The sequence below is a fragment of the Nestor notabilis genome, unplaced genomic scaffold (genome assembly GCF_000696875.1).
Source record: "Nestor notabilis isolate BGI_N333 unplaced genomic scaffold, ASM69687v1 scaffold28927, whole genome shotgun sequence".
Classification (NCBI taxonomy): Eukaryota; Metazoa; Chordata; class Aves; order Psittaciformes; family Psittacidae; genus Nestor; species Nestor notabilis.
Window position 1 is genome coordinate 1 of NW_009937416.1, and position 13367 is coordinate 13367.

Consider the following 13367-nt stretch of genomic DNA (forward strand, 5'->3'; position numbering starts at 1 on the left):
TGCTTCTACGTGTTGATCCTCATGGAGCTAGCAGTGCTGCTTCCCCCTACCTCGATAGCCTTGCTCCTGACCGAAACCCTGAAGCTTTACGATAGCATAATATTTACGCCAGTTCCTATAATGTATGGCTCTGACATGTTACCTGTGCCGCTGTAATGGTAGGCTAAAGTAATGCTCCCTTGTAAAGCTTTTACCTTGCCTTTTATTTGGTAGTTAAGTCTGCTATGCTGCTTGCTTGCTCACGGATAAACATGGTGCTGCCTGGTTTTTTTGCCTTCTACTGATATTTCTTTTTTCCTTTCTCTCTTCCTTCTCTTCTCCCTCCTGTCCTCCTCCACCCCCCACACCCCACCCATCCTTTTTCTCTTTTCTTTTTTTTACTGGACTTTATTTTTATACCCATCCACCATTCAGGGAATTCCTCAAGCTGTACTTCCCCCATTACCAAAGAGGCCTGCGCTTGAAAAAACCAATGGTGCCACCGCAGTCTTTAACACTGGTATTTTCCAATACCAGCAAGCTCTTGCCAACATGCAGTTACAGCAGCATACAGCCTTCCTCCCACCAGGTAAGTGCTTCTCATTTGCCTTTTTCTGGGGAGGGAGAAATGGGAATTCTGGAAAAAATACACTAGGAAGTAACCATTTGTTCCTGGCGGCAAATGCATAATGGTATTTGTGCGTGCGGTGGCCACTGGTGCCGGGGTAAGCTCTACAGTGCCAGTGAGCCACTGGCCAAGGAGGTGCAGACTGCAGGAAGGCTGGCTTCTCCCTGCTTCTCTTGGAAGCTGGGTGGGTGTTTTCCAGTCTAACATAAAAATCAGCATCATGTTCTGTCATCCCGAATCAAAATTTGAAATCTTCTCTCTTGTTCCTCTTTATCTTCATTACACATCTCTCAAGCTGTTGTATTTGTTTCTCTTTGCTGTAAGACCCATTTGCCTTTGTGTGCTTAGCAACAGTTGTTTTCAGTCACACACTTGGAGGTTTTGATTTTAATTACAGTACAGTGATGGTAAAAGGCACAGGCAGACAGTCTCACAGATAGGCTGATCATGAACCTACACAGAAATCAAGGTTCAGGCCTCTACTGCTAAAGACCCAGGGCTGATTTTGGATTACGCAGAGCCAAGGTATACCTGTTCTTATTCAGGAGTCATCAAATCTACACTTTTCTCAGTGTGAGAAGAATTGATGCCTGTACTACTTACGTAAGCAAAAATCCCTTCACAGGACAAGTGATGGTACTCAAAGTTGGAATATATGTTTTAGTTCTGCAAACAGCACTTCATGAAAAATTATGTAATTAGTATGCCATGTGAATTTATGTGTGTATTAACACAGATGAGTTAGTTTTTCACATACAAACCCACATTAAAACAGCAGTATCATTCTAGGAGGTATGCAGAGGATTTCTGAGAGATCTGTACTCAGAAAATCAGAAGGGGTCTGTGAGGACAGCCCTTCGTAATGCAGACTAGTTGAATGGAGAAAAGAAATTATAGTTATTCAGTCTTTACCAAAAACACGTAAGGATTTTATCCTAAACATTTTTGGCATATATGTTCCCAGGAATTCAGTATAATACCTTTTACCATTCTTTTTTGATCTCGCAAACGACTAGCAGGTTTAATTTAAATGGCGCAAAAGTTAGTTGCTTGATGTAGTACTTTTTAATAGCTTGCTTGGGTTCCAAAAATGCATTGCAACCTCTGAAATCTATTAGTAAAACCCTGTTGCAAAGCTTATTGGAGTCAATAGAAAGACTAGTTGAGTAAGCTTTAAATCAAATCTCTAGCCCACATACTAAAATTCATATAAAAACGTGTGCAACCAGAGTCCTTCCTGTAAATATTAAACGATTTCACAGATTTGTTCTGACAAAGCATAACTGATGTAGTTAGCAAACCATTCAATTTTCCAGCTTCCATTAAATCAGTGAGGGGCTGGATCATTTCTGGAAGTACTTGAGCTGCTTCGAATCACACCCTTTGAACTTAGAAGCTGGCATTATGGTTCATGTGCATCAGACCTCACTTACACTACATCATTGACCATGGTCTTTGACGCTGGCACTTACACACCACCTACCTCAGCCCTTCCTTTAGCAAATCTGTGCTGAAACCTACAGGAGTTTGCGCAGTGTTTCCTGATGAGTCATTTGACCTTTCTTGAGCACTGAAGTTCAGTATATGTTAAACAAGAAAAGGTATTTTTAGCATGAGCTACATTCTCTTTTTATATTTTTCAGACAGCAGCAGTTTGAGCTTTCCAGTAATCCAGTACTTTTATGAAAGTTTTATTTGCTACCTTGCCCTTTTTAGTTTTCTCCCACTTAAAATTAACTAGCATCAGTCCTGCTTGTGCAGAATCATCTACAGATCTGTCCCTAAGACCCAACAGGAGAGCACAGAGCATGAGTGCCCTCAGCTCCACTACCATGGAGCAGAGGCAGGTTAATTCAGTGGGGTCTGAATTAATGTGACATTTTCCAAGTTCAGACACCCAAACTGTAATTAGTCATATGCATTCTTACACTGCTTTAGCTGCAGTGTATGAAAATGCAGGACGTCTGAGGGCAGGACACTTGTAGAACCTACACAGTGTCAGTGTGTGTACCCAGTGTGGAGGATCTTGGCAGGACCCTCCTCTCTGCAGGGCACTTGCTCTTGATGTTCTCCCTTGAGAGTTTTCCACTCACTGTCAATATGAACCCAGATACCTCTTCTGAACTGTAAGGCGGAATTCTGGCTGCCTGTATGCCAGAAGGGCATGCAAAAGCAAATAAAGGGATCATCTGTGCCAGGGGATAGTCATAGCACTCCAGCACACTTTAAATGATTATATGCTCTTAGATACTCATCTCACTGCTTTTGAATAAAGCTCTCTCTTTACATGGCTCCCCTCTTGAGGTCTCCCAGAAACTTTGACTGCTGGAAGCTGTCCTCAGACTGAGAGGGAAATCTGAAAGGCGTTGCAAGAAAGAACTGGGAACACTTGTGGTGTTGGCTAGTTGAAATAAGTGGAGTTAGGCTGCCAAATGGGGAGGCTCTGCGTGACTTAATAGATGTTCGCAGCTGGTTTTGGTACTTTGGTCCTGGCTGCCGACTCCTGACACCTTGGCAGATGTGTGGGCAAATGTTTTGCTGTGGGGCTGTGAACTTGCAGAGCACCCGTTACTTGGCATTCACTACTTCCACACATTTGCCCTGCAGTAACTTTGAGCTGGTTGGGGGTATGTTTATATGTGCCGATAGAGAGCTCCTGTGCGCAACCAGATAAAGTTCTTGCCCTGGTGCTTGTTGCCGTCCTGTGCCTCAGCTCACTGTCTCCTCAGTTGTATGTATACAGCTGTTCCCAGCCTGTGCATGTCAGCTGGGCAACCAGACAGTCTTTGAGAAGCGTAATTCTCCAGAAGATAGGGGTCAGGTTCACAGTTTACAGGAGCTGTTGTCATGATGCACCTGCAAGGGGCAGAATTGCAGCAGGGCAGCTGAACTGTGAAGCCAGCCTGGAAGGGCTTCAGCCACCTCTGCTGTTAAGATAATGCATTGCATATTCATGTAGTTACTCCAGCTTCAACACCAGAAAACTTACTTGCTTGTGGCTGGGACTCAGTGCACAGATGCTTTCCTAAAGTGGTGTCTGTGTGAGCACCTTCATCCGTGAGGCTTCTGAGTTTGTGTAAAACCATTGCTCTCCTCCAAAATGTTAGAGAGGGAAAGATAAGGCACAACTGTTCACCTTGACAGGAGTGCTTATGCTTTCTATGGTGATATTTCTAATCAGAATTTAGTAGATTGGACAGAAAAAATAGACTGAGGGGAATATTAGGAGGAATTAAAACTCCAGCAAACATAGAATATTTATAAAAATAGCTTTATTCCACTGTAGAAATAATCTGGTTGTGAAGTTATGATCAGTTAACTGAGAACATCCTTGAATTAAAATTCTGCCTTGTGCTGAAAAACTAGGGAACATTTGAAACTGCACATTTATTATTCATATGTTCTCATTAGTCAGTCAAAACTTCTGAAGTCAAAATGAATATTAAGGTCATAGCAAAAAATATTTTTATTCCAGGTAAGAGGGTCATACAGCGTTATGTCTTTGTATTTGCAAGTTATTGCATCCTAGCTAGTATTTTCATTTCTGCTTATGTTCATTTGCTTCAGTTCCCTTTCAAAACTGTGTGCACTGGTTATAATGTTAATGATGACAACTCAGACTAAAATTTTTAGCTGAAAAGCTTTACAATGTTATTTCAGAGCCATTACTAATATCTTATTTGTCTTTAGTGTGTAGACGTAATAATGCATGGAATGATGTAGTATTCCAGATCTAAAATGTACAACCTTATAAATAGGACACTTCAACACACAGACATAACTCAAGGGTTCTTCTCTGTAACCTCATTAACACCATAGAGATGTCATAATAGGGACTGAGAAAGCAGTTTTACTCTGTGTTCATACTTCATGGACAAATTTTGCTCCATTTTTTAATCTTGCAAGTGATTCTATTGACTTCACCCATGATTTGTGCATGGTGAAGTCAGAAGAGCTACCCTTCTTTTAATCCTTTTTCATGAATATTTTCAGTGTCTTCCATGAAGCAGAGATAGAAGAGTAATTAAGAAACATGATTATGCCCTTTTCTTTGTGGCCTTACAGACACAGTGATGACAATGAATAACCTTGTCCCCAGCACTAATTATACTGACTGACTTTTTCCCTGCTTAGTTACATGCTCCTGAGATTGTACAAGCCACTAAAATGCTTGGCACCAGCTAAAATGACTTCCTGTCCCCCAGTTATGGTCATGTAATGTCAAGGAAACAGCATTGCTGTGGGTCTCATTGGCAGTCTTCTAGAATACATTCCCATTTCGACTGCAATCTCTGGGATTTTAGAGTTTATTTCAGTTTCTGCTGTGTCAGGCATAATTAGCAGTGTTAATAAACGTTATTTATTAAATGAAAAGAAAATTGTATATTAAAAATTTATATCCTGAAATATCAGTATATATTTTTCTATCATATTGGAAGCAGAAATACAAGGTTTTGAGTTTAGTCTGGTGGAAGGCATTTTGGCATTTAAAGTAAGCAGAATTACCAACTTAGTGACATTTAAAAAATGATACCATAATGTTCCTAAAACCACCATACTGCTGTTGGCTCTAATTGCAGGACAGAAACCACCAGGTGCTGCCCCTTGAATTATTTTTGTGTAGCCTAGGGAGAGTTGCAGGTTGTGAGCCTAGACACCAGCAGCTTAAAATACCTCCCATAATCACTGAATCATAGAATGGTTAGGGTTGGAAAGGACCTTAAGATCATCTAGTTCCAATAACATAGGAACAAATGCTGAACAAGTGTCTTAGGTGCTGCCCTGAGCTGCACAGAAGACATTTGCTATCCCGTCACTTCTCTGACCTGCAAATGGATGCAGAGTACAGCCAGCATCATTTCCATTGCACCGGCAGCTCATGGGGGTCGTACAGAAATGATGAAAGCACTGCCTGCCAAATCCACCTGGGGTTTGCCTGTATGTTACCTAAACATTCGAGCAGTCAGATGGCGGCTAATTAAACAGTAGAGATCAAGGCATTGCTCTGCGAGGAACCGTTGCTTCAGTCCATCCGAGAAGGGCCCCAGCTGAAAAGGCTGCTCTAGCGGCAGAGGGAGATGAGAGCTCCCCTCTCTGGTGTCCCCGTGTCCCAGCAGGGCTGGATCTCAGGTACGGGTAGGCAAGTGCGAGTTTAAAGTATTTCTTTTAGTGTGAGGAAGCCAGGGTAAAGACTTGTGTCAAAAGGCAGAAAAATTTAAGACCAAAAGAGGTTTAAAATAAAGCTAAAGAAACTTTTCCTGGCCATGCTAATCCTCCACGGTACTACAAAGGCAAACACAATAAACCAGCACACAGTTCGACCAGCTCCTTCCCCTTCACTGAAGACTAGTTGGAATGGATCACTGTGCTATTGTATGGTTTGATTGTGCTGACAGTTACATGCCACTGTTCCCATAATAACAATTTTTCTTCTTTGTTCAAATGAAATTTCTAATTACACGTGTGATGGGTTGTTTTAATTCTTTTCCCTTTCCAAATCCACCTTCCTGTTGCAATGCATGATGGGCAGGCTCAATATTGTGCATGACACCCGCTACAAGTGTTGGTAGGTGCCAGCTTTGTTTCTTGATTATCTTAAACCTGTGGTGCAGCTCACAGACCCTCAAAATCCACTGCTAGATTTTAACTTAGAGCTCTCGTGCCAATCCATGTCCCTAAGCCTCCTGCACTAACACCTGTCAATTAAATGCAGTTGTTTTATTTAATTGACATGGACACATAGATGTTGTTAATTTTGTAGAGCAGTTTTTCGAATTGCACATTGTTCTTTGGTGGATTTTGATTGGACTATGAGTTCCAGTGTTTAGAAACTATCTTGTGTTATATAAAGACTGTATCTTGCCATAGCCACATAGACGTATACTGTCCTTCAACAAGATTAATCTTTGTTTGCAGTAAATACTTGTGTTGAATTTTTAAAAGACAAAAATTTGTAAATATAAAGGCATAAAAATTCTACTGTTGATTTTTGTATTGAAATGGTTAAGCTTGTTTGTATCGATTTTCTTGATTTGATGGTAACAAGCATTTTTCCCTTTTTTTCTCTTTCATTTCCCTCCCGTCTTTCTCCCTGGAATGTTGTCCTGCTTTGCACTGTGATTGCATGTCACGCGCTGGCAATGATGTCTCGGGCTTTTTGCTGTGATAAATACCATGCTCAATTCTCCTACCACATGTCGCTCTGGTTCCCATACTGCTACACTCTTCTGTATGTTTGCTTATATGATTTTCCTTCCGAAAGTTCCCATGGTGCACGGTGCTACGCCAGCCACTGTGTCTGCAGCAACAACATCTGCCACAAGTGTTCCCTTCGCTGCAACAGCCACAGCCAACCAGGTTTGCTAATTTACAGCTTTGTTCCTTACAGACAACTTTAAATTGGTGCTTTTAATGAGCATGGGGGTTTTGATTTTACCTCTTGTTGGCCTACACATTCTCTCTAAGATCTGCAGCACAGCTTAATAAGCCTTTATCCATGCTCAAAAGGTGCTGCGGTTCCATTTCTGATGCTAAAAATAATTGATAATAGGGTTTCTGACTCAGTCTTAACATTTATGGGCCATGCTGCTTATTTCTGCTCTCAGAGATGTAAAGAGAAAGGGATAATACATGGAACCCATTATTTATTTCTATTTCTGTGAAGCCAACAGTTCATTTTAGTACAGAACTCCAGTGAAAGCCAGGAAAACCTCTGGGCAGAGGGGTTGCAGGATCACACTTTTAACCATCTGAATTTAGCAGTCTGAATGTTTTCTGACTCTCCTCTTCCAAGAGCCAAACAAAGTGTTTGATCAAGGGCCACACAGAAACTTCTTTTAAACCTTTGTTTCAGCTTGCAGTTCTGCTTGGAAATGGCAGACTTCGGTTCAGAAAATGTCCATTAAAGTCTGGTTTTATTTCTAAATAGTTACCCCAGTTGTTGCCGTGTTTGGATGTATTTCAGGAATAAATGAATAAGGCTTTATTAAGTAAGTGATTAAAAGTCCTCCCAGAAAAGCCAGAAGAGGTGCTCTAAAGATGAGCTTCAGGGCCAGAGGAGCTGCAGTCCCCACACGCACCAGCTGGAGCTGCGCCTGGGAACAGAACATGGCCTGTTGTTTTTCTCTGGCTGCGTTGTCAAAACTGCAGATTTCTGTAGTACATCTGGCTGAAACTGCAACAGTAAAAGCTTTTTAAAGACCCTCTTGTTCCTCTTATAAAAACAAGTATTTTTTTTTTAGATTTACTAGGGAGTTAGAATTGCTGATGTCATGAAGCCATCAATTCTAGTCTAATACACAGGTATTACTCTCAGCTCAGTGGGAATCACTTTTAGAAAAGGGAGCTAAGTGTTTTCTTCAGCATGTTGCAGGCATAGTTCTGTATGTGTAATTAATTCTGGAGATAAATGTCAGTTTTTAAGGCAGGCTTGCCTGACATACTCAGCTTTGTAAGTCATTAGAGCTAACTCCTTAAACAATTCCAAAATCCCATCAGAAAGCTGTCAGGTGTGTGGCACAGCTGGACATCGGGCAGTAGTGCCTTTGCCCATGTTGTATTGCACATGCCCCTCTGTGCTCGGGGTGGATAATGCCAGCAGCCCCAGCCTTACTGCAGCACACCGAGCGCCGCGCTGGCACTAAGGGTACGGCATGCTGCAGGCTTTCATGGGATTAAGCCCAGAATCTTTGGCTTCGAGCCTCTCCACCTTTGCCTTTTGAGCACTCTCAGTTTGTACAATGCCCAGCTGTACATTCTTTGGTAACCTGTCTGCTTACTGGTCTCTCAAAAATACTATTCTAAAAATGATACTACTGCAGTGATAAACAGATGTGCACATCCCAAGTCTCAAAAGGGACATGGACATTTTACGTTTTGCAAAATTATTCAGCTTGGTCTGTTTAGCAGGTAGCACTTTCTGCTCTTCAGAAATGTTTGCTGAATGACCGTGTCATTTACAGATTTAAACCTGCATAAGAATTACTTTGCATTTTGAAAATCTAGTTTATAGGTAAGATGTGCATACATGTCACCTAAGCAAGCAACCACCTGTATGCCCTAAGTATCTTCATATTGTAGTTTATTACACCACAGAGTTAATTTAAGTGTGTCTCTATATCCTTTGTAAGTCCAGAGAGTTGTGAGAACAAGCCAAGCCACAGGAAAATATTATTTTTTAAAATCATCTCTGTCTAAATAGCCATGCATTTTCCCGAATAGATTACAGGGAAACTTTCTGTTGTAGAATCAGATCATTTCATGCATATCCTCCCTGGAGCCTCATAACATACCTAGTACAGTACTGCAGCCAAACCTCAATATATACATATATAACAAATATATGTATATACTCTGTGAGCAATGCTGAAGTTATTTAATGCCACACAATGCAATGTGCATGCATGCCAAAAGTCTTAAGATCTGGCCCTTCATCTTCATTGACTGGTGTTGAAGGTCCTTGGTATGTTTCGACAGCCCTATCCCTGATGCTTCTACACAGTTGGGTGCAAGAGCCTGTCCTGCAGCAGTAGAAAAAAAATGGTATGAGAAGCTTCATTATGCTTGAAGCACATTTCTTTTCAAGGTGGCAATGTTGTAGAGTTGTGTGGAGCTGCTAGGGGAGGAGAGGGCACGAGGGGTGGAAAAACCAACACAAAGACCTGTAAATGATTTAGTTAAGAAGAAACCTCCCCATTCCATTTCTCGTGCAGATTAACAGGTCTCCCTCAGTATCCATCAGGAAAAAGAGTCTTTTCAAGTGCAACAGCCATTTGTGATTGTACAAATCAATTTTGTGCCAATGCCCCAGCATGTTTCCCACTACGTGGGTGCATCTGTTGCTCCCTCAAGCCAGACATGTGGTCCTGTCTGTACCACAGGGTTCCTCATGGTTCCTCCAGCACCCGCACACCTTAGTGCTGGCCATTCTCAAGGACTTGGCCCCAAGGGCTTGCTCTTGCACACCCCCCACGGGGCTGCACAGATGGGACACAAGGCTCCTTTGTAGAATAGAAGTTTGTACTGCTGGTAATCTACTCTGATTTTTTTTAATGGGAAACTGAGTTGATGGAGCACTTCAAGAGAGCCGAGTCCGGAACTCTGCTTATGCAGACAAACATTTTGAGAATTGTTTCACTGCTTTGGGGAGTCTTAGCTTTTCAGCTGACCCACCGTGATGCCCGTGGCGGCCCTGGGCGGCTCTTCTTGACAGCAGATTTTCACCAGCCGTGAAAATCAAGGTCAGGGCATCTTAGGTTTGGCGTTCAACCAAGACACAGAAAGCAGTGAACACTTCACAAAATCAGACTGAAACAAGGCCACTGGAGAATTTGTCATTTTAAATGATACACTGAAAGCACAGAATTTTGTGTAGGCCAACAAAAAGGGCTATTTTCAATTACTGCACTGCATGACTTTTGTAGATTTTAACTTCTCTTGTTTCCTAAACAACCAAGCATACTTATTTATATTTGTCAATTAGTACTTAACACAATGTTTTCTAGTTTTAAGTTGCTATTGTAGCACTTAAGTTTACTTTAACTTCTAGTTACAATATAAAATCCACCAACTCACAGCCAATCCTCCCTTTTCCAGACTTATGTTCTATAGCAAAATGCTGTGTCTCTGGGTTGGCTCATTGCACATGTTATTCATTGTTTAAATTTTTTACCTATAGATACCCATAATATCTGCCGAACATCTGACTAGCCACAAGTATGTTACACAGATGTAGACATTTTGTCATCAAAAAGTAAGTTCCCAATGTGTCATTTCTTGCATTTTTCTTACCTTTATGTGTACATAATTTGTCTTTTTCAGGAACAGGATGGTTTTACTTTCTTTCTAAGAAAATTAGTAAGATGTGGGAAGGAGGCTCTGAGCTCCACTAGCATGCCATTCTTCTCTGAGTGGAGACCCCATAGTTGGCAGTGACCACATTAGCTAGTGTGTCACACCACATGTCGGTATTAGTTTGTACATGGAGTAAAATCAGTCTAAAATTAGTGGTTGACATTTTGTTTATGAAGGATGACAGCTCCAGCACTGATGTGAGCCAAGGGCCAGGTCTTGTGGGGAGGTGGTTATGTTAAGCTGTCTTTAGAAAGAACAAATTTTAAATCTCCAGCTTTGGAAAGCCAGCATCTCTGCAAATGCAGGTGTAGCTGTCTGTCTAGCTGACGCCTAATTTCTCACAAGTGCAGGTTGTCAGGTGATGACAGTATGTTATGTACAGTATTTTCCTGGTATGGTGAGGAGAGGTCCCACAGTACAGGTGCAGTTCACACCTGCATTATGTCAGTGTGAATGGCAGTTGGAGATAGTCTATGTCAGCTTTTTATACTGCAACCTATATCCTGCATAGCTTGAAATCCAGGTTTGTGTGCCTAAGCTTGAGAGACTTTTCTATTTCCCCTGTATCTTCCTGTGAGTAAACTGTAGATTCCAGTCTGTTATTAAATTGCCTGTTGTCATTAAGACCACCTGCAGCACATCACCTCTCTGAGAATAGCTTGTCATTTGTATTGCCTTTCTCTCCCTTGTGCTCCATTTCTGCTATGCTTTTTATTGAATGGCTCAGCAATAACAGATTTATTACTTAGGGTGAGGATTAACTGATTTGCCACAGTGGGTTTATAATAATAGATATTCTTTCAGCTGAGGAAAGCCGTTGTTAAACTGCTTGAGTGACTCAGGTGGGATGCCTCTTATCTACAGCCTAAATGTGCTACCAAGCTTCCCCCTGCAGTCAGCTGGGGCTTGGGGTGTCCCCATTGTAGAGATCACTCTTTAGAGGCATCCCTTGTGTGACAGGCAACAGAGACTAGAAAAACAGCTACACTAGTCATGCAGTTAGGTGTGAAAAATTACCTTGGGAACACAGGGCCCAGATTCCTGAGGATACTTAGGAGCTTCTCAAATACTGGTTTTACAGCAGCAGTCACAGCAGAGGGAAGAGAGAGGGCCTGGGGCAGCTGGCAGTGCTGGCACAGTGCTCGGTGGGGAGCTGCCTCCCAGGGGCTGTGCTCTGGGGCTGGGAAGCCGTCCCCAGGTTCTGATCCCACAGCTGGGGCTTGGGAACAGCGAGAAGCCAGCATCTTGTGTACTTTTACCACTGCAGAATTCAGGTGTCATGTGAAGCTCTGCTGAAAGAACACCTATTAAAGGGAGGGATATCCCATGGGGGGGGTGTGCAAGCTTCCCCATGCTTGGTGGCAGATTTCCCTGCTGCATGTGTAAAGTTGGGGCTGATGTGGTGGTAAACAAAAAAGTTATGACTGTGTTGAAAATGCTCTGTCTTGTTTCCTTCCTAGATCATAACTAAAGAGAAAAGGACAGTGTGTTTGGGTGGAGAAGAGGACAAGCTCATTAGCCATAATGTATATACCGTCAAGCAACACGCGGAAACACCCTCAGCAGTAAGACATCCACACATTGCATGTTAACGAGATGAAACAAGAACTTGGAAATCCACTGCACACTGTTGCCTATATACTTTGTACATTGAATTGATATTTGTGCTGAGGTGATCTTATTGTCTAAAACCTACAACATTGTCTATCTTTTCTTGAACAGAAGTATGCATATGGGTTTGAATATGCATATGTAGTCTATTTCCTACATAATCATGTATGTCACCTTGAAAAGACAGACGATGGTGTAACCATGAATCTATTATGTATTGGTACGTCTGTAGACCAAGATATAATTTTTTAAAGTAAGTTTATTTCTTTCAAGGTTTACAAATAACAAAGGTGCACCTTGTATTTAAAATTGCCATTATAGACAAGAGCGTGCATGCACAGTAATTTTTGTTTAAGAGTAATATTTTTAATGTAATAGATTGTAAGAAGTGGTAAGAGAGGTATCTGACAGAGATGAATGTGCCAAGCAAAACCACAACTGTGTGTATTTTAAAGCACATCAATGGCTTTAAGTACCACGTTGTTAAGGATTCTCATGAAGTGCCATAGACTGTACATCCAATTAGAGTATTATTTCTGCAGTGTTATTTTCAGAACCACGTTTTTACTTACTTTGTTAGTACTAATCAGTCAAAGGGCACCATTCTTTTCAAACCAAAGCTGTCTCAGAAATGGCCAACTATTCCTTACTGTAACAGTAGACAGCACAAGAAAGATACTCTAGCCGTACAAATTAACCCATACTGGACATATATATAAACTCTTTTAAGGCATTGTAGTGTAATATTTATGCATATTTTACTGTATAACATGATATACGAAAGGGAAAAGCCATTTCTGAGACACAGTAATAAATGTTTGAGGAACTTCTTTTGCTTCTATTTATAGCCTCTGTCGAAAGTCAAAAGGACTATAAATGTTTTGCAGAGATGGGTTTCACTTTTACTTCATCAAAGTCACGCTCTACATGGTGACTCTAAACAAAGATGCAAGAAGCACTGACATCAGATGCATGACAAACCAAAATATGAAAAAATGGAGATGTTAATTAGTGTAGAAATTGGGTGGGTTAAATACTTGGGTGAGTTTTATATGTGATTTTTTTTGTTCAGATTAACTGCTTATAGCCTTAGAAAGCCTTTACAAAATAAAAACAAAAAAAAAAAAATAGATGTGCATTCAAGTTTTAAGAACGGATTCATCCAAAGGAATTCCTTTTTGTGGTTTGGATGTTGCAGCTAGTAAAGGATATTTTTGCTCTGTTCAGCAAAGTGCTGAAGTGGGGGCCAGGTCACTGGTAGCGTGGAGTGGAAGAAGCGTGAGTTCGGTTGTAGAAC

The 13367-nt window shown here is 41.3% G+C and overlaps 1 long non-coding RNA gene across 1 annotated transcript; it reads left to right on the top strand.

Annotated features, from left to right (window-relative positions):
* Positions 1–6866: 6866 nt before the first annotated feature.
* LOC104409049 lies at positions 6867–12706 on the top strand. The gene is made up of 3 exons (XR_719932.1): positions 6867–6964; positions 10284–10358; positions 11920–12706. It is a non-coding gene; the product is annotated as an uncharacterized LOC104409049 (long non-coding RNA).
* Positions 12707–13367: the final 661 nt, after the last annotated feature.